Source organism: Strix uralensis, chromosome 16 (assembly GCF_047716275.1).
Source record: "Strix uralensis isolate ZFMK-TIS-50842 chromosome 16, bStrUra1, whole genome shotgun sequence".
NCBI classification, from domain to species: domain Eukaryota; kingdom Metazoa; phylum Chordata; class Aves; order Strigiformes; family Strigidae; genus Strix; species Strix uralensis.
In genome coordinates this window covers 1502230-1523499 of record NC_133987.1, presented here as the reverse complement: position 1 = coordinate 1523499, position 21270 = coordinate 1502230, and the positions used below count along the sequence as shown (strand labels likewise).

General features: G+C 52.0%; 1 long non-coding RNA gene across 1 annotated transcript; it reads left to right on the top strand.

Moving 5' to 3' along the window:
- The first annotated feature begins 3363 nt into the window (after positions 1-3363).
- LOC141950820 (uncharacterized) lies at positions 3364-4643 on the top strand. Its single transcript, XR_012631175.1, has 2 exons — positions 3364-4081; positions 4112-4643. It is a non-coding gene; the product is annotated as an uncharacterized LOC141950820 (long non-coding RNA).
- Positions 4644-21270: the final 16627 nt, after the last annotated feature.

The following is a 21270-nucleotide window of genomic DNA, read 5'->3' as shown; positions in this document are numbered from 1 at the left end:
AAACCTGAGAAAAGCCCGCGAAAACAGGAGAAAAGCCCGGGAAACTTGTTTACACCTTTGCAGACCCCTCAGGGTATGCCCATCATGAATATGGATGAAGCCTACACTATAAAGGGACTCAGTGCTGTCCTGTAAGGTGTGTGTCTTGGTAGAGCAGAGACTCCCGGCACACCCAGCGCTGTTTTGCTCACTCGCCGCTTGCTAATAAAATTTTATTCATCACTAAAAATTGAGAAGTGGTTATTTCCCACTAAATTACAATTAATCAATAACAAATTTGGTGCCGTGACTCGGATCCAGATCTTTTGGTGCGAAACCCCAGATAGGGGAGGCGCCCTATCTTCGGATAGCCCCAGTCTGAGGATCTCGTGACCAAAACGCTGGATATCCGAACCCCTTTTAATTCAGACTTGGGAGTGAGCAAAAGAATCTGCAGAACCCCTGAAATTTTGTGCACGAAGACTGATCGAAGACTCCGGGGAGGAGTAAGTATTTGCGTTTGTGCGGTTAGCCGTTCGGTTGGGGTTGGTAATCCCAGAGTGCGAGTGAGTGAGAGGTCTCGAAGAGATCACCCGAGTGCGGACCCTTTAGTAGTGCAGTTCTCGTAGCCTGCGAAGGAGCGAGTCACGAATAAGGGGAGCGTGTGTGTGTGTGAAAGAAGGCACTCTGGAAGATGGGACAGAGGGAAAGCAAGCCCTCTGGATCCATGGGAGGGGGCAGCTGAACTCCTCCCGCTGCTGGCTCCAGCTGGGACAGGGCTTGTTCCCGGGGCGCCACCGGCCCGACCCGAGCAGCGTGCCCAAGCCGAGCCCTGGAGCAGTGTCGCGGAGCCTGGCCCAGCGTGGGGGAGGGGGGGGGCAGAGCTGCCCACTCCCCAGCCGGGAGGGCTTGTCCCGAGCACCCAGCTGCCCCGGGGCGGGGAGGGGGTTGGGGCTGGGGCAGGGGGCACCGAGCGGCCCCAAATTAGCGTTTAGGCTTCTGCTCAGAGACAGGCTGCAGTAAACTGTCTCGAGGGGGCTCTGTGCTGAGCTCCCCCCCCCCCCTTCTAACCCGCTCATACTTGTAACCAATGATTCTGACCCTGAATCTCCCGGACCCCCTCAGCGGGTTACCCGAAGCAAAGTTAAGGAAGGGAGATTATACCCCCTTAGAGAAATGCTTGTGCCAGGAGTGGGGGCACAAGGGGAACCGGGAACGGGGTATGTCGCTGTTCCCCTCAACACTGGAGATGTGAGAGATTTTAAAAAAGAAATGGGGAACTTATTAGAGGACCTGCTTGGCATAGCCAAACAGGTGGACCAGTTTCTTGGCCCAAATTTATATACCTGGGATGAATTACAATCTATCCTAGGAATTCTATTTACTATGGAGGAACGAGATATGATCAGGAGGGCAGGTATGAGACTTTGGGACCAGCAACATCAAGTGGGTCCCACAGCAGATCAGAAGTGGCTGTGGGTAAAACCCAACTGGAATAATCAAGACCCAGGCCACCAAACCCACATGGCAGATTTAAGAATGATCATAATTCAAGGAATTAGAGAGTCAGTTCCCCGAGGGCAGAATATTAATAACAGTTGTACTCAGGAATAGATCCTGCCACCCCTGTGGGGCAGGCATTATTAAAGACTCAGTTTGTGGCTAAGTCTTGGGCAAATATTAGGAAGAAGCTAGAAAAGATAGAAGATTGGCAAGGGAGAGGAACTGCTGAGAGAAGCTCAGAAAGTTTAGGTGGATTCCGACTTGAAGTGGTGGTATTGTTCTCGTTATCAATTTGGATACCCAGATAATGATCTATTTAAATGTCGTTTCACTTCTTCCTAACTCATTTATTATTCAGTATACCTTTGCCTGCTTGACTTGGTGATCAGAAGGTGACAGCTTAGAACTTTCTATCCTCTTGGTATTTTAAGGACTGTAGACAAGGATCAAAAGATCACTGTGATAGATACAAGCCCTTGGCTAGCTTCAGCAGTTTTTTTTTTTTTCTTAACAGTGATGAATCAATTTAAATAAGAAAATCGGAGTAAAACATTATCAGAGTGAAAGCAATAGTCCAAGAGGGAAAAAAGTGAGCAGATCTGCAGCTTAATCTGGCTGCCTGTTCTTCAAGCAGGCAGCTCTCTTACATCATTGGCAGGAGTTGGAAAAAAAAAAAAAAAAAAAAAAGAGAATCAGGGTTCTAGCATACAGGCAGGTATATGGGCTGGGGAGCCAAGTTCAAGCTAATTTGCCCCCAGACCACATTCTTTTGGAGCTGCTAATCTGGTTTGTACTTCTTAGCCAAAAGACGGGGAGCTGACATAATTGTAGCACACTGACTAGGCAGCTCATAAATGTTGTGTCTTTTCCAAAGAAGGAGGATGCTGCTGTGCCCTTTGCAGACTTTCTCCTCAACAGGCCGTGGCCTAGAGCTTACCAGTTTTGTAATTTGTGATGTGCTATGTAAACACCGCGCAGCGCGTGTGTGGTATAGCTGCCCAGATGCTTTATTTGATTGCATCTGGAAGTACATGTGCAACAGTCTCGGTAGATTTAAGCTACCCTTGCTCTAAATGTCTAGACCCAGGAGTAGGAGTTTCAGGTTGAGAGGAGGCAATGCAGAGTGTGTAACAACTCAAACATGCAGCAAACTGCATTATTTTAGCCTGAAAACTGTTCTGTGCATTCCCCAGTACCTGCATGTAGTAAAGCTGTGCAGAACAAGGATGTTTTATGTGATGACTACCTGGAGACCATGGTTTCTTTGGGATCAGAGATTTTCATTCATTGAATGGTTCTGCCTGCTTTAATATGAAGGAAGTGGAATGTTTTTATTGCAAAAGGAAGGGGCATGTGAAGAAGGTTTGCTGGAGGAGAATCCAAGATGAGAAAATGTTTTCTGAAGATTAGTGGGGTCAGGAACTCTATGTGCTGGGGACCCCAAAGAACAAAGAGCCCTTGATAAAACTTAAAGTGGGTCCTCAGCGACAAGAGGTAGAGTTCCTTGTGGACTCAGGAGCTGAAAGATCTACCATTCAGGCTCTGCCTCCAGGCTGTAAAGTATCATCAGAAAAAATCAGTGTAATAGGGGCTAAAGGTGAACCGTTTGAGGCCCCGGTTCTTCATGATGTGATTGTTGAATCAAAATGCAAATATGTGATTAGAACATTTTTATTATTACCAGAAGCAGATTATAATTTACTTGGATCTGATTATAGAATTGAGAATTAATCTGAAAGTAGAAGAAAAAGAACTCAAAGTCAGATTATGCCCCCTCACAGTGGCGGATGAAGAAAAGATTAACCCAGAAGTATGGTATACCCCAGAGACAGTGGGTAGATTGGGTATCACCCCCTTTGAAGTCACCATTAGAAACCCAGAGATCCCGACCAGAATCAAACAGTATCACTTGCCACAAGAAGGCAGGAGAGGCTTAAAGCCTGAAATAGAGAGACTCCTTAATCAGGGGCTATTAGAACCTTGTATGTCACCTTTTAATACTCCAATATTGCCCGTTAAGAAGGCAGATGGGAGTTACAGATTAGTGCATGACTTAAGAGAAATCAACAAAAGAACTGTAACCAGATTTCCTGTAGTAGCAAACCCCCATAACTTTACTTAATCAATTGAATCCTGAAAATCAGTGGTATAGCGTAATAGACTTGAAAGATACTTTTTGGACGTGTCCTCTAAAAGAGGAGTGTAGAAATTATTTTGCTTTTGAATGGGAAGACCCAGATACCTTTAGGAAACAATAGCTGAGGTGGACAGTTTTGCCTCAGGGTTTTACTGAGTCCCTTAACCTCTTTGGACAAGCCCTCGAACACATCTTAAAAGATGATAACTTGGGGGAAGGTGTTACTTTAGTATGGTACGAAAGGAAAACATTAAGTTGTTAAATTTCTTAAGCCTCCAAGGATTAAAAGTATCCAAATCTAAATTGCAATTTGTAGAAGAAGAGGTGAAGTATTTAGGTCACTGGATCAGTAAAGAAAGCAAGAAATTAGACCCAGAGAGGGTAAATGGAATTCTTTCTCTCCAGGCTCCCAAAAACAAACAAGAGGTTAGGCAGCTCCTTGAACTACCTGATGGGAGGAAGGTTCTCCTGAAGACAGTGGCTTGGAAGAAGGTTCTCCTGAAGACAGTGGCTTGGAGAGTTATGAAAGATTTCCATACTAAAACTCACTGGGGAGTACAAACGTTAGTAGATCAGTTTGCTATTAAATACATGTGCATAGAGATTTATAATGTTGCTAAGGAAATAATAAAAAGCTGTTTAACGTGCCAGAAAATTAATAAGCACCAATTAAGAGAAAAGATTCAAGGGGGACGGGATATGGCATACAGACCATTTGGAAGAATTCAAATCGATTTTACAGAACTACCAAAAGTAGGACGGTACAAATACCTCCTAGTAGTGGTAGATCATCTCACTCATTATGTGGAGGCCTTTCCCACCGCTCGAGCTACAGCAAATACTGTGGTAAAAAAATAATCTTAGAAAACATCATCCCTAGGTATGGAAATATAGAAGTAATCGATTCGGACAGGGGTCCCCACTTTGTGTCTAAAATAATCAGAGAGACATTGACTTCCCTGGGGACCAAGTGGGAATTCCACACTCCCTGGCATCCAAAAAAACTCAGAAAAAGTAGAAAGAATGAATGAGGAAATCAAGAAACAACTTACCAAATTAATGTTAGAAACAAAGATGTCTTGGGTTAAGTGCTTACCCCTAGCACTTCTGAATATCCGGACCCAACCCCGAACTGATACTGGAATATCCCCGTTCGAAATGCTATATGGTATGCCCTATGATATGGAATTTCCCACTGATCACCCAGTATTGGAAAAAGACAATTTGCAACCATACTTAATAAACCTCATGAATAGGAGAAAAGAACTACGCAAAAAAGGGATGGTAGTACAGAGACCTCCATTAGAAATTTGTATGCACTCCATAAGACCTGGAAACAAGGTGTTAATAAAAACTTGGAAAGAATCCTCTCTTACCCCTCGTTGGGAGGGACCGTTTCTTGTTATACTCACAACAGAGACTGCTGTCCGGACTGCTGAAAAGGGATGGACTCATGCTACCAGAGTGAAAGGACCCTTAACGCCTGATCACTGGGAAGTAGCTGAAACATCAGGAGATCTGAAGCTAGTGTTGCGAAGGAAGAAGGACTAAATGAATTTTGTAAAACCCCTAACTGTGTTTGTTATCCTTCTGTGTGTTTTAAGTGCACTATTTGTGAGGAAAGTTGGTGGACGCACTGCGTCCACGGCTATTCCCCAGAGGAATACTGTGACCAGTGCTATATAAGAGAAAGAAAATTAACCAGTCAAACCTTACGAGTGGGGGTATCAACAGGAAAAATTGTAAAGGAGTCCCATGAATGGTGGACTATATTTATAAAAGGGATAAATCCTAAAAAAGGGTGTGTGCGTACCAATGAACCTAAGCCCCATAATGTGAATATAGTACAAACTCTTTGCAAATTCCAAATACTCCAAGTGCCCTGTACAATCCCACAAGTAAAAGCCCGGAACTGGGAGGCGTTTAGGTGTCGACAACGAGACCCTAACCCCAAAGAATACGACTGCTGCTGAGAAGATGGAAAGCCCCACTGCTCTAAGGAATAGAGTAGGCGGAGGAGGCAGAGACATATGGAGAGGGGAAAATAAGAAAGGCCTCGAAGCAACCAGTTCAGGTGATTGTTGTGGCAAGGAGAACTGGAAAGTATGGGGAAGGAAAAGATCTGAGCATGCAAATCCTGTCGCAAGACAGAAAGGGGACACGTTTGTACAATTAGCTAGTAATTGGAAGATGAACCCACCAACTCTCCTCACTATAGTAGTCATTTGGGCTATGGGAGGAATCGCAATTTTGATGTTAAACCTCCATTTTATGAAACCCCTAGTGTTATTATTAATTGGGTTAACTTTCGGACCATGTATATTTAACAAGTTTGTGATGTGTTAAGGAGATCTGAAAAACAAAATTAGTTAAAAGAAAAGGGGGGAATTGTAATAAAACATATATGGTATTTGTTACTCAAATCTCAAGGGGAAAAAGAAGTTGTAGTCAGGATGTTGTGGCCGAACAGTTTTGTAATTCTCTTATGTAAATAAGAAATAAGATATATGTGTATAGTTTCTATTGTTAAAATCAGTTGTTAGAAGGGAGCTAAAATGGCCCCCATCGTCAAGCCACTACAAAAACCCCTGTGCTGAGTCATCCCCCCTTCTGTGACGGAAACCTGAGAAAAGCCCGCGAAAACAGGAGAAAAGCCCGGGAAACTTGTTTACACCTTTGCAGACCCCTCAGGGTACGCCCATCATGAATATGGATGAAGCCTACACTATAAAGGGACTCAGTTCTGTCCTGTAAGGTGTGTGTCTTGGTAGGGCAGAGACTCCCGGCACACCCAGCGCTGTTTTGCTCACTCGCCGCTTGCTAATAAAATTTTATTCATCACTAAAAATTGAGAAGTGGTTATTTCCCACTACATTACAATTAATAAATAACACCAACAAGCCCGGCACATTTTGGCGCGTAGAAAACATTCTTCAGAGGGATGCTAAACTGTCGTAAGTTTTCTTTTGCAACAAGCAAAGCGAGTTTAATTTGCAGGAATGGGGACCCAAGTCTAGACAGAGGTGCCTTTCTGAAGATGAACACGCCTAGATACAAGAGACTTCTAGGCTTGAGTGTTCAAACACCACCAACTCGGGGGGTTGACAAAGAAGGGCTGCCTTTCTCCGAAATCAAATTCCAGATTCTGGGAATCCCTGGGAAGTGCCCAGCAGATTTACAGGGAGATGTTACTAAAAGCACTCACATGACTGGCTGTGCTCCCGAGAGAGCAGGTAGTTGGCCAGAGGGGGTGTGTATGTCAGGCACTGCAGGGTGGAGTTGAGGAAGCACGTATTGCCCAGATTGCGCAGTCCCGCTCCAGCTCTCCGCCGCTGCTTCCATTCCATGCAAATCTTCTCCGGAGGATAGAGGATCCTTTGTGGCGGAGCCATTCCCTCAGCAATGACTGCAGGGGAATGACATTCGAAAAGAGATGAGACGATATTGTTGCACAAAAACATATTTGAAAGTCGAGTTCCCTACAGGAGCACCCAGTACAACCAACTCTACATCCAACCCAGAAGCACTGGGAGAAGCCTCACGCTGACATTGAAATTTACTGGTCAAGAAACAGTTTTGGAAAATAGTCTGTTCCCCTGCTTACTTTGCCGAAAGCCCAAAAAACCCACGCTCTGATTTCTGTGCCTCAGGCTACCTTCCTTTCCCTCTAGAGTCTTGAAGTGGATTATCAGGTCAAGTCTTCCCTGATCCTGATTGTAACTTGGTGAAAACAAGCGTCTAGCCCAGAAGGTAACCCTACTGATGTCCGATCTTTCTACGAGCAAGGGCATCTTTCCAAGTCTCGTACTAGTGGCAGAGGAGTGATAAAATGTGTTTTCCTGTGTGTAATTGAAAACACCTGGCTAAGTCTGACTGCTATCAGGAAAGGCCCCAGAATTCACTCTAGGTTGTCAGCACACCAACACTCAGGGCTGGAGCACCAGCCACGTCCGTTGCCTTTGGGCATTCCCAAAATCCCGACCTGCTGGGGAAGCTGTTACTACTCACGGGAGTCGTTCCCCATTGCAGCCACCGCTCCTCTCAGGGACAGAAGGGAAACCTCTGGATGGCAAAGGATGTTGGGGTGCTCGCCAGGGAGGGAAGATCAGCGCAAATGCCTGATTGCAAAACAATGATTGAAGCTCAACAAAATGTTTAAAGAAACCCCAAACACAACCCACAGAAGAGCATCTTCCCACAAAAGTCTTCCAGTGGTACTTGTGGCTGATGCAAGCTGCAGGCTGAGAGCCCTACTGTCCCTACTACCCCCCTACTGACAGCAATTACAAAGGCCCTCTTGACACTTTTATCCCCTATCTACCTCCTCTTTATGATCTGTCCTGAAAGTCAAATCATAATTACCTTGGAAAGAGGATGGAAGCTGAGGAGAAGTGGGAAGGAAACGATAAAATAGTTGGAAAAAAGTAGTCACGCCGGTTCCAAAGTAAGGAGCTGAGTTACCCCGAAGGCCAACTCAGCCCAACTGGCTTTTGCTGGCCCACTTTTCAGAATCTCAAGTCCTGGGCAGGTGAGATCACAAGTGCCGGGTGGGTGTTGCATCACTGCCCCTTTGTGACACGGGCACGCGCCATGGCAACGCAGCCGCCACAGCCCCAGCAACGCCCGTAGCCAGCATCTGGCAGCCCCTGGGCTTCCCCGCGCACTGCTGGTGAAGGGCTGCTCCTCCGCGGACAGAGCTCCCACCTCTTCCCTGAGCTGCACCAGCCAGAGGAATGGGAACCTGCCCAGGGCTGTAAGCGTGCCTCCTCACAGCTTTGGCTGGCACATTCGGGTTGCTGAGAGTTTCTTTTCTACTCTTCGAGGTTCACACTGTGTGCGTGAGACTCATGGAGCAAAGCACCTGGTCTCTTACAGGTTCATCTCCAAGGAATTTTACCTGCCCCCCAAGATACAGCCACAGGTTGACTCTGAACTAGCACTACCAAAGAAACACCTGCAGCATCTGCGCTGGGTTGACCTTGGCTGGCTGCCCGGCCCCCACCCAGCTGTGTTCTCACCCTCCAGCTCCAAAAACCGTTCCTGTGCGGATTTTAAGCATCTGCACATTTCCAGCTGCCTCCAGGAGCTTTCTATCAGCCCCAGCTTTGCCAGATTCCCCCTCGGGGTGGCTGGAGGCAGTTTTGTAGCTGACCCGCTTGGCTTAGGTAGGTTTAGGCTGTTAGGACATCTGGTATAACTCCTTGCTCCTGCTCAGCGGGCAGTTAGTATTGCTCCTGCCCCAACGAAACAGCTCCTTGTTATTCCTGCCCTACTTGAGCTGGCCGGTTTGGCCCCTGCCCCTCCTGGGTCATCTAGTTTTCCTCGGTCCTGCTTGGGGCGGTGAGTTGTACTCCTGCTGAGCTCAGGGCAGTTACTTTTGCCCCTGCTCCACTCAGGGAAGAGTTCTCTTTCTATCCTCCACTTGGGGCATCCAGTCTGGCCACAGCCTTGCTTGGGTGGCTTTTTCTCATCATGTCCCCCTCAGGACAGCTGTTTTTTCCCCTCCCTTGCTTGGGGAAGCTAATTCTTCCCCTTCTCCACACAGGGTACCTGGATTTAGTCCTGCCCTGCTCAGGTGGCTCTTTATGCCCCTGCACAAATCAGGGTGGCTAGCTTTGCTCCTGCCCCGCTTGTGGTATTGAGTTTTGCCCCTGACTCTGCCCTGCTCGGAGTGGCCATTTTTGCCCCTGCCCCAGCAGGACCAGTGAGGCTCCAGCGCCATTTTCCTGGGACCAGCCAGCAGCCGAGTGCTGTATTTAATTGTCACACCGCAGCCTCACCTGTCAGGACAAAGTCAGCTTTGCTTCCAGGCCCCCTCTAGCACCGCTCCTCCAGCTGCCATCTGACATTCAGAGGTGCAAAGTTCCCTCCCTGTTGAGCTCATGGCAGGGTCAGGGCCCAGGAGCTGGCAGTGCCTGATGCCACCCGGGATGCAGAGGATCCTGGCAGCTGACTGTCAAGCAGGGTGTGCCGCTGCTGCCTGCTCCTCACGCACACACTTCAGCTACAGCTTTTGTGCTTATGCAGCGTGGCTTTCGCCACCTTCACAAAACACCACGGCAGGCGGGCTCGGTTGGGTGAATGCGGCTGAAGAATTCCTGTGCCCCAAGATGCTCCTTTTACGGAAGGCATCTTCTCCATGAGACCACCTGGACAGAGTTTTTTCTTATTTGACCTTTTAGTATTATTCCTCTGAAGATGCCTGGGGAAAAACAGAAAAAAAAAAAAAAATTAAAAAATAATACATATCTATTTCACTGCTGTTATTAGTAAAGGCAACAAGAAGCCTGACCAGGACCAGCTGCCAGGGCTTCCAGGCTCTAGGAAGCTCTGGCAGACCTGTGCAGACTATGTCTGCCCACATTAGGCATTATTGGCAGTGGAAACACCAAGTGGCAAAGCTATCTTCAGACTTGTTCCATTGCCCATCCCTGTGGTATCTAACAATGCTTTAACTGAGATAAAGAAAAAAAGAAGGGCTGTCTTTGTTTACTGCAAAAGCTGCTGCAGCGATCCAAAGCTTGATGCTTTGGGATTGTCTTTCTTCTTCAAGAAGATTTACTCTCTGGGTGGATTTCAAACACACATTATGTCACCTGAGGAGGATCTTCTTAGTCAAGAAGTTCTGTCACCTCTGTAGCTCTCTGCAAGTTCAGAGCACAGAAGGAGACCCAACTAGTCTGTGATGCTCCTGCCAGGCACCATGAACTGTTCACTGGCACCGCTGGAACCCAACGACTTTGCTAACCACAGGGATGACCGTGCAGCCGAGGAGAAGATCTGCCTTCCTGCTCCTTTGCAGCGCCCCAACATTTTGCTCCAGCCCCTCCAGGCCTCCGATGCCGTGGGGACCGAGCCCAGAGGAGTGAGCACAGCAGGGCGGCAGGAAGGGGCAGCTTTTTAGACCTCTTTCAACAGACCTCTTTTCTGCCTCTTTGGCCTGATGATGTGTAGGAGCCTCGGGGCTGCCTGCCTGTGTTATGTCTTCTCCCTCTTTGATGACCCTCTTTGCTGGCTGCAGCAGGGCTGCTGGCAAGGTGCACAGTGGAAAGACAGCAGTCATGCCTTGCCCAGCGATGGGGTAAGGACAGCAGATGCTGAACATATTCACCCAGGAAAACTCTTCCGCTCTCCTACTGCCTCCAGCCTGTCCCCTGCTGTTCCTCCCCATCCACTCCAGGTCCCCTGTGGCCTCCAGCCCAAGCAGGTACAGCTACGGCAAGCCAAGATGTGACCCAATCTGCAGAGGGTCCAGGTGATTTGGAACCATAAGCTAAGCTGTGCTGTAAAATTCAGTGCTACACTAATAAAATGTGCTACACTGATGCTGCTTGTAGAAATCTTGTGCTATGCTGATCATATCATTATGTTAAAAAAATACAGCTTTAATTGTAACTACGACTTAGTGCCGTCATCATTCTGCCCAGGATCCCCAGAAGTCTGTCTGTCCCCATAGTGCCAGGTGACAGCCCTGACCAAAAGGAGACAGAGGGAGGTGTAGAATGACAGTCCAGAAATGGCATTTGGCTCAGGGGGTGTGCAGGGCAACAGAGACCCAGATCAACTGATAACAAGTCCCCATGGTCACCTTCTCCTCCTTTTCCCCTCCCAGGTGACGCTGATCAATCCCCAGGCACCTGCAGCCATGTTTTGAGTCTTCCATTCGCTGTACACACGCTGTATATTTGGAAAAATGTGGCTCCAAAAGCACTTCCCTGAAGAGTGGTGGTAGTTATTTACTCAGCGCTGGTGCTGGCACCAACACCCCAACATCTATTTAGAGAGCTAGATTTGATCTCCAAACGTAAGGTCTTATTTCTGTTTTCTACCTAAAGTGAAACAAGCAGTGCCTGTGAGGACAAATGGTCCTCTTCTATATCTAACCAAATGGGAAATATTGCCCAGGCTTTCTGGGAGAACTTTATTTAACCTTGACCACCACAGTTCCTGTTTATAAGCAACAGGTTTGTCTTGTTCGCTTAGTCACATAAAACACATGCAGACACACGGCACGATGGAATATTAGCTGTGGACAATAGAAATGTAGAAGAGAAGCCATGAGTGTAATCTAAGGAAGAAATTCTGTATTTGTTTGTATCCTGCTGACTTCTAAATGCCTGTAAAGTGTTTCTTGGATGGGATTGCTTATCCATAGTAGGGCCTTCTGCCAGAAGGATCTACAAGTAACTGAATTAACTAACCATTTTTTCATTCTTCTTCTCCCTTCCTTTCTGTCTTCCGGTGTGCCACCGAACTATTTTCTCCTCCGTTCATTTAAAATCTAGATCTCATCAAATACTTCCCAGTTGTCAAGTCCTGAGCCAGTAAAGCCCTGTGGGAAGTGGGTACTCTTCCAGCTGGCAGAGGTAAAGTTATACCCATCAGTGTCACAATGGGAAAATGTGTGCATCTTTCCCCCCCAAAAGTATGAATTGCGTAAGGTTTGCTCTAGTATCAAATTTAGTATTTCCGGAAGCACAAATCAGTAAATAATGGAAGAGTAAGAGAATTAGGCAGTGGCAATGGCCCCAGGGAGCTCGCTTTTCTTTATACACTTGCCAATGTGCATAGTGTCTTGAAGATCATACAGAAGAAGTTACGCTTCTTTCTAGAAAAATTAGCCTCATAACTATAATAAAAACAATGCTCAGGACAATGCCATTCTTCTTAATGAGGAGCTGGATACCAGGATTCAAAAAGTAAAGCACATCCCTGAATTGGGGACCAAGAATAAGAAGGGAAAAGTAGACTCTGAGATCATCAGGGATCTGTATGAAGAGTTGGAAGTTGAAGGAGTGCATGGGGATTTGCTCTGCACTGTCTCCCTGAATGAGGTTTGCTTCCGAGCAGCCCTGGGTGCAGGAGCCAAATGGGAGCTGCCACTGGAGGGCCGTGAAGCTTCTGCATCACTTGGTACTTGGTCAGAATGTGGAGGAATTGCTCTCCACCACCTCCTGCCCCTCACAGAGTGGTGGTGCTCTCTGTACTCCATGAAATGGATCCAGAGATGATAGCCCTGCCATCGGGATCTGCTCCACGCTCTCTCCCTTGGTGGGCTTTGCTCCCGAGCAGTCCTGGGTGCAGGACACAACGGGGAGCTGCCACTGGACGGCCCTGGAGCTGCCTCATCTCTTGGGACTTGGTCACAATGTGGAGGACATGCTCTCCACAACCTCCTCCCCCTCACAGAGTGGTGGTGCTCTCTTTGCTCCACAAAACGGCTCTGGAGCCCGGAGCCCTGCCGTGGGGATCTGCTCTGCGCTCTCTCTCTTGGTGGGGTTTGCTCCCGAGCAGCCCTGGTTGCAGGAGCCAACTGGGAGCTGCCACTGGAGGGCCCTGGAGCTGCCTCATCTGTTGGGAATTGGTCACAATGTGGAGGACTTGCTCTCCAGCACCTCCTCCCCCTCACAGAGTGGTGGTGCTCTCTCTGCTCCACAAAATGTGTCCGGAGCCCATAGCCCTACCATGGGGATCTGCTCTAAGCTCTCTCCCTTGGTGTGGTTTGCTCCCGAGCAACCCTGTGTGCAGGAGCCAACTGGGAGCTGCCACTGGAGGGCCCTGGAGCTGCACCACCTCTGCGAGAACAGTCAGAACTTGGAGGACTAGTTCTCCTCCTCCTCCTTACAGAGCAGTGGTGCTCCATGACCACCAGGAACCAGCTGCGAAGATCACAGCTGTGCAGTGGGCATCTGCTCTGCTCTCTCTCCTTTGCTGGGGTTTTCTCCTGAGCAGCCCTGCCTGCAGGAGCCAACTGGGAGCTGCCACTGAAGGGCCCTGTAGCTGCCTCATCTCTTGGGACTTGGTCACAATGTGGAGGATTTGCTCTCCACCACCTCCTCCCCCTCATAGAGTGGTGGTGCTCTCTGTGCTCCACAAAATGTCTCCGGAGCCCATAGCCCCACCATGGGGATCTGCTCTAAGCTCTCTCCCTTGGTGGGGTTTTCTCCCGAGCAACCCTGTGTGCAGAGCCAACTGGGAGCTGCCACTGGAGGGCCCTGGAGCTGCATCACCTCTGGGATAACAGTCAAAACTTGGAGGACTAGTTCTCCTCCTCCTCCTTACAGAGCAGTGGTGCTCCATGACCACCTGGAACCAGCTGCGAAGATCACAGCTGTGCAGCGGGGATCTGCTCCGCTCTCTCTCCCTTGGTGGGGTTTTCTCCTGAGCAGCCCTACCTGCAGGAGCCAACTGGGAGCTGCCACTGAAGGGCCTTGGAGCTGCCTCATCTCTTGGGACTTGGTCACAATGTGGAGGATTTGCTCTCCACCACCTCCTCCCCCTCATAGAGTGGTGGTGCTCTCTGTGCTCCACAAAATGTCTCCGGAGCCCATAGCCCTACCATGGGGATCTGCTCTAAGCTCTCTCCCTTGGTGGGGTTTGCTCCCGAGCAACCCTGTGTGCAGAGCCAACTGGGAGCTGCCACTGGAGGGCCCTGGAGCTGCATCACCTCTGGGAGAACAGTCAAAACTTGGAGGACTAGTTCTCCTCCTCCTCCTTACAGAGCAGTGGTGCTCCATGACCACCTGGAACCAGCTGCGAAGATCACAGCTGTGCAGCGGGGATCTGCTCCGCTCTCTCTCCCTTGGTGGGGTTTTCTCCTGAGCAGCCCTGCCTGCAGGAGCCAACTGGGAGCTGCCACTGAAGGGCCTTGGAGCTGCCTCATCTCTTGGGACTTGGTCACAATGTGGAGGACTTGCTCTTCACCACCTCCTCCCCCTCACAGAGTGGTGGTGCTCTCTGTGCTCCATGTATCAGCTGCAGATTCCATAGCCCTGCCGAGGGGATCTGCTCTTCGCTCTCTCTCTCGGTGGGGTTTGTTCCCAAGCAGCCCTGTGTGCAGCAGCCAACTGGGAGCTGCCACTGGAGGGCCCTGGAACTTCCTCATCACTTGGGACTTGGTCATGATGACGAGGACTTGTTCTCCACCTCCTGCCCCTCACACAGTGGTGGTGCTCTCTGTGCTCCATGTAACGGCTGCGCAGGCAATAGCCCTGCTGTGGGGATCTGCTCCGTGCTTTCTCCCTGGCAGGGTTTGCTCCCGAGAAGCCCTAGCTGCAGGAGCCAAATGGGAGCTGCCACCGGAGGGCCCTGGAGCTGCATCACCTCTGGGAGAACAGTCAAAACTTGGAGGACTAGCTCTCATCCTCCTCCTTACAGAGCAGTGGTGCTCCATGACCACCTGGAACCAGCTGCGAAGATCACAGCTGTGCAGCGGGGATCTGCTCCGCTCTCTCTCCCTTGCTGGGGTTTGCTGCTGAGCAGCCCTGGGTGCAGGAGCCAACTGGGAGCTGCCACTGAAGGGCCTTGGAGCTGCCTCATCTGTTGGGACTTGGTCACAATGTGGAGGACTTGCTCTCCACCACCTCCTCCCCCTCACAGAGTGGTGGTGCTCTCTCTGCTCCACAAAATGTCTCCGGAGCCCATAGCCCTACCATGGGGATCTGCTCTAAGCTCTCTCCCTTGGTGTGGTTTGCTCCCGAGCAACCCTGTGTGCAGGAGCCAACTGGGAGCTGCCACTGGAGGGCCCTGGAGCTGCACCACCTCTGCGAGAACAGTCAGAACTTGGAGGACTAGTTCTCCTCCTCCTCCTTACAGAGCAGTGGTGCTCCATGACCACCAGGAACCAGCTGCGAAGATCACAGCTGTGCAGTGGGCATCTGCTCTGCTCTCTCTCCTTTGCTGGGGTTTTCTCCTGAGCAGCCCTGCCTGCAGGAGCCAACTGGGAGCTGCCACTGAAGGGCCCTGTAGCTGCCTCATCTCTTGGGACTTGGTCACAATGTGGAGGATTTGCTCTCCACCACCTCCTCCCCCTCATAGAGTGGTGGTGCTCTCTGTGCTCCATGTAACGGCTGCGCAGGCAATAGCCCTGCTGTGGGGATCTGCTCCGTGCTTTCTCCCTGGCAGGGTTTGCTCCCGAGAAGCCCTAGCTGCAGGAGCCAACTGGGAGCTGCCACCGGAGGGCCCTGGAGCTGCATCACCTCTGGGAGAACAGTCAAAACTTGGAGGACTAGCTCTCCTCCTCCTCCTTACAGAGCAGTGGTGCTCCATGACCACCTGGAACCAGCTGCGAAGATCACAGCTGTGCAGCGGGGATCTGCTCCGCTCTCTCTCCCTTGCTGGGGTTTGCTGCTGAGCAGCCCTGGGTGCAGGAGCCAACTGGGAGCTGCCACTGAAGGGCCTTGGAGCTGCCTCATCTGTTGGGACTTGGTCACAATGTGGAGGACTTGCTCTCCACCACCTCCTCCCCCTCACAGAGTGGTGGTGCTCTCTCTGCTCCACAAAATGTCTCCGGAGCCCATAGCCCTACCATGGGGATCTGCTCTAAGCTCTCTCCCTTGGTGTGGTTTGCTCCCGAGCAACCCTGTGTGCAGGAGCCAACTGGGAGCTGCCACTGGAGGGCCCTGGAGCTGCACCACCTCTGCGAGAACAGTCAGAACTTGGAGGACTAGTTCTCCTCCTCCTCCTTACAGAGCAGTGGTGTTCCATGACCACCAGGAACCAGCTGCGAAGATCACAGCTGTGCAGTGGGCATCTGCTCTGCTCTCTCTCCTTTGCTGGGGTTTTCTCCTGAGCAGCCCTGCCTGCAGGAGCCAACTGGGAGCTGCCACTGAAGGGCCCTGTAGCTGCCTCATCTCTTGGGACTTGGTCACAATGTGGAGGATTTGCTCTCCACCACCTCCTCCCCCTCATAGAGTGGTGGTGCTCTCTGTGCTCCATGTAACGGCTGCGCAGGCAATAGCCCTGCTGTGGGGATCTGCTCCGTGCTTTCTCCCTGGCAGGGTTTGCTCTCGAGAAGCCCTAGCTGCAGGAGCCAAATGGGAGCTGCCACCGGAGGGCCCTGGAGCTGCATCACCTCTGGGAGAACAGTCAAAACTTGGAGGACTAGTTCTCCTCCTCCTCCTTACAGAGCAGTGGTGCTCCATGACCACCTGGAACCAGCTGCGAAGATCACAGCTGTGCAGCGGGGATCTGCTCCGCTCTCTCTCCCTTGCTGGGGTTTGCTGCTGAGCAGCCCTGGGTGCAGGAGCCAACTGGGAGCTGCCACTGAAGGGCCTTGGAGCTGCCTCATCTGTTGGGACTTGGTCACAATGTGGAGGACTTGCTCTCCACCACCTCCTCCCCCTCACAGAGTGGTGGTGCTCTCTGTGCTCCACAAAATGTCTCCGGAGCCCATAGCCCTACCATGGGGATCTGCTCTAAGCTCTCTCCCTTGGTGGGGTTTGCTCCCGAGCAACCCTGTGTGCAGAGCCAACTGGGAGCTGCCACTGGAGGGCCCTGGAGCTGCATCACCTCTGGGAGAACAGTCAAAACTTGGAGGACTAGTTCTCCTCCTCCTCCTTACAGAGCAGTGGTGCTCCATGACCACCTGGAACCAGCTGCGAAGATCACAGCTGTGCAGCGGGGATCTGCTCCGCTCTCTCTCCCTTGGTGGGGTTTTCTCCTGAGCAGCCCTGCCTGCAGGAGCCAACTGGGAGCTGCCACTGAAGGGCCTTGGAGCTGCCTCATCTGTTGGGACTTGGTCACAATGTGGAGGACTTGCTCTCCACCACCTCCTCCCCCTCACAGAGTGGTGGTGCTCTCTCTGCTCCACAAAATGTCTCCGGAGCCCATAGCCCTACCATGGGGATCTGCTCTAAGCTCTCTCCCTTGGTGTGGTTTGCTCCCGAGCAACCCTGTGTGCAGGAGCCAACTGGGAGCTGCCACTGGAGGGCCCTGGAGCTGCACCACCTCTGCGAGAACAGTCAGAACTTGGAGGACTAGTTCTCCTCCTCCTCCTTACAGAGCAGTGGTGTTCCATGACCACCAGGAACCAGCTGCGAAGATCACAGCTGTGCAGTGGGCATCTGCTCTGCTCTCTCTCCTTTGCTGGGGTTTTCTCCTGAGCAGCCCTGCCTGCAGGAGCCAACTGGGAGCTGCCACTGAAGGGCCCTGTAGCTGCCTCATCTCTTGGGACTTGGTCACAATGTGGAGGATTTGCTCTCCACCACCTCCTCCCCCTCATAGAGTGGTGGTGCTCTCTGTGCTCCATGTAACGGCTGCGCAGGCAATAGCCCTGCTGTGGGGATCTGCTCCGTGCTTTCTCCCTGGCAGGGTTTGCTCTCGAGAAGCCCTAGCTGCAGGAGCCAAATGGGAGCTGCCACCGGAGGGCCCTGGAGCTGCATCACCTCTGGGAGAACAGTCAAAACTTGGAGGACTAGTTCTCCTCCTCCTCCTTACAGAGCAGTGGTGCTCCATGACCACCTGGAACCAGCTGCGAAGATCACAGCTGTGCAGCGGGGATCTGCTCCGCTCTCTCTCCCTTGCTGGGGTTTGCTGCTGAGCAGCCCTGGGTGCAGGAGCCAACTGGGAGCTGCCACTGAAGGGCCTTGGAGCTGCCTCATCTGTTGGGACTTGGTCACAATGTGGAGGACTTGCTCTCCACCACCTCCTCCCCCTCACAGAGTGGTGGTGCTCTCTCTGCTCCACAAAATGTGTCCGGAGCCCATAGCCCTACCATGGGGATCTGCTCTAAGCTCTCTCCCTTGGTGTGGTTTGCTCCCGAGCAACCCTGTGTGCAGGAGCCAACTGGGAGCTGCCACTGGAGGGCCCTGGAGCTGCACCACCTCTGCGAGAACAGTCAGAACTTGGAGGACTAGTTCTCCTCCTCCTCCTTACAGAGCAGTGGTGCTCCATGACCACCAGGAACCAGCTGCGAAGATCACAGCTGTGCAGTGGGCATCTGCTCTGCTCTCTCTCCTTTGCTGGGGTTTTCTCCTGAGCAGCCCTGCCTGCAGGAGCCAACTGGGAGCTGCCACTGAAGGGCCCTGTAGCTGCCTCATCTCTTGGGACTTGGTCACAATGTGGAGGATTTGCTCTCCACCACCTCCTCCCCCTCATAGAGTGGTGGTGCTCTCTGTGCTCCACAAAATGTCTCCGGAGCCCATAGCCCTACCATGGGGATCTGCTCTAAGCTCTCTCCCTTGGTGTGGTTTGCTCCCGAGCAACCCTGTGTGCAGGAGCCAACTGGGAGCTGCCACTGGAGGGCCCTGGAGCTGCACCACCTCTGCGAGAACAGTCAGAACTTGGAGGACTAGTTCTCCTCCTCCTCCTTACAGAGCAGTGGTGTTCCATGACCACCAGGAACCAGCTGCGAAGATCACAGCTGTGCAGTGGGCATCTGCTCTGCTCTCTCTCCTTTGCTGGGGTTTTCTCCTGAGCAGCCCTGCCTGCAGGAGCCAACTGGGAGCTGCCACTGAAGGGCCCTGTAGCTGCCTCATCTCTTGGGACTTGGTCACAATGTGGAGGATTTGCTCTCCACCACCTCCTCCCCCTCATAGAGTGGTGGTGCTCTCTGTGCTCCATGTAACGGCTGCGCAGGCAATAGCCCTGCTGTGGGGATCTGCTCCGTGCTTTCTCCCTGGCAGGGTTTGCTCTCGAGAAGCCCTAGCTGCAGGAGCCAAATGGGAGCTGCCACCGGAGGGCCCTGGAGCTGCATCACCTCTGGGAGAACAGTCAAAACTTGGAGGACTAGTTCTCCTCCTCCTCCTTACAGAGCAGTGGTGCTCCATGACCACCTGGAACCAGCTGCGAAGATCACAGCTGTGCAGCGGGGATCTGCTCCGCTCTCTCTCCCTTGCTGGGGTTTGCTGCTGAGCAGCCCTGGGTGCAGGAGCCAACTGGGAGCTGCCACTGAAGGGCCTTGGAGCTGCCTCATCTGTTGGGACTTGGTCACAATGTGGAGGACTTGCTCTCCACCACCTCCTCCCCCTCACAGAGTGGTGGTGCTCTCTCTGCTCCACAAAATGTGTCCGGAGCCCATAGCCCTACCATGGGGATCTGCTCTAAGCTCTCTCCCTTGGTGTGGTTTGCTCCCGAGCAACCCTGTGTGCAGGAGCCAACTGGGAGCTGCCACTGGAGGGCCCTGGAGCTGCACCACCTCTGCGAGAACAGTCAGAACTTGGAGGACTAGTTCTCCTCCTCCTCCTTACAGAGCAGTGGTGCTCCATGACCACCAGGAACCAGCTGCGAAGATCACAGCTGTGCAGTGGGCATCTGCTCTGCTCTCTCTCCTTTGCTGGGGTTTTCTCCTGAGCAGCCCTGCCTGCAGGAGCCAACTGGGAGCTGCCACTGAAGGGCCCTGTAGCTGCCTCATCTCTTGGGACTTGGTCACAATGTGGAGGATTTGCTCTCCACCACCTCCTCCCCCTCATAGAGTGGTGGTGCTCTCTGTGCTCCACAAAATGTCTCCGGAGCCCATAGCCCCACCATGGGGATCTGCTCTAAGCTCTCTCCCTTGGTGGGGTTTTCTCCCGAGCAACCCTGTGTGCAGAGCCAACTGGGAGCTGCCACTGGAGGGCCCTGGAGCTGCATCACCTCTGGGAGAACAGTCAAAACTTGGAGGACTAGTTCTCCTCCTCCTCCTTACAGAGCAGTGGTGCTCCATGACCACCTGGAACCAGCTGCGAAGATCACAGCTGTGCAGCGGGGATCTGCTCCGCTCTCTCTCCCTTGGTGGGGTTTTCTCCTGAGCAGCCCTACCTGCAGGAGCCAACTGGGAGCTGCCACTGAAGGGCCTTGGAGCTGCCTCATCTCTTGGGACTTGGTCACAATGTGGAGGATTTGCTCTCCACCACCTCCTCCCCCTCATAGAGTGGTGGTGCTCTCTGTGCTCCACAAAATGTCTCCGGAGCCCATAGCCCTACCATGGGGATCTGCTCTAAGCTCTCTCCCTTGGTGGGGTTTGCTCCCGAGCAACCCTGTGTGCAGAGCCAACTGGGAGCTGCCACTGGAGGGCCCTGGAGCTGCATCACCTCTGGGAGAACAGTCAAAACTTGGAGGACTAGTTCTCCTCCTCCTCCTTACAGAGCAGTGGTGCTCCATGACCACCTGGAACCAGCTGCGAAGATCACAGCTGTGCAGCGGGGATCTGCTCCGCTCTCTCTCCCTTGGTGGGGTTTTCTCCTGAGCAGCCCTGCCTGCAGGAGCCAACTGGGAGCTGCCACTGAAGGGCCTTGGAGCTGCCTCATCTCTTGGGACTTGGTCACAATGTGGAGGACTTGCTCTCCACCACCTCCTCCCCCTCACAGAGTGGTGGTGCTCTCTGTGCTCCATGTATCAGCTGCAGATTCCATAGCCCTGCCGAGGGGATCTGCTCTTCGCTCTCTCTCTCGGTGGGGTTTGTTCCCAAGCAGCCCTGTGTGCAGCAGCCAACTGGGAGCTGCCACTGGAGGGCCCTGGAACTTCCTCATCACTTGGGACTTGGTCATGATGACGAGGACTTGTTCTCCACCTCCTGCCCCTCACACAGTGGTGGTGCTCTCTGTGCTCCATGTAACGGCTGCGCAGGCAATAGCCCTGCTGTGGGGATCTGCTCCGTGCTTTCTCCCTGGCAGGGTTTGCTCCCGAGAAGCCCTAGCTGCAGGAGCCAAATGGGAGCTGCCACCGGAGGGCCCTGGAGCTGCATCACCTCTGGGAGAACAGTCAAAACTTGGAGGACTAGCTCTCCTCCTCCTCCTTACAGAGCAGTGGTGCTCCATGACCACCTGGAACCAGCTGCGAAGATCACAGCTGTGCAGCGGGGATCTGCTCCGCTCTCTCTCCCTTGCTGGGGTTTGCTGCTGAGCAGCCCTGGGTGCAGGAGCCAACTGGGAGCTGCCACTGAAGGGCCTTGG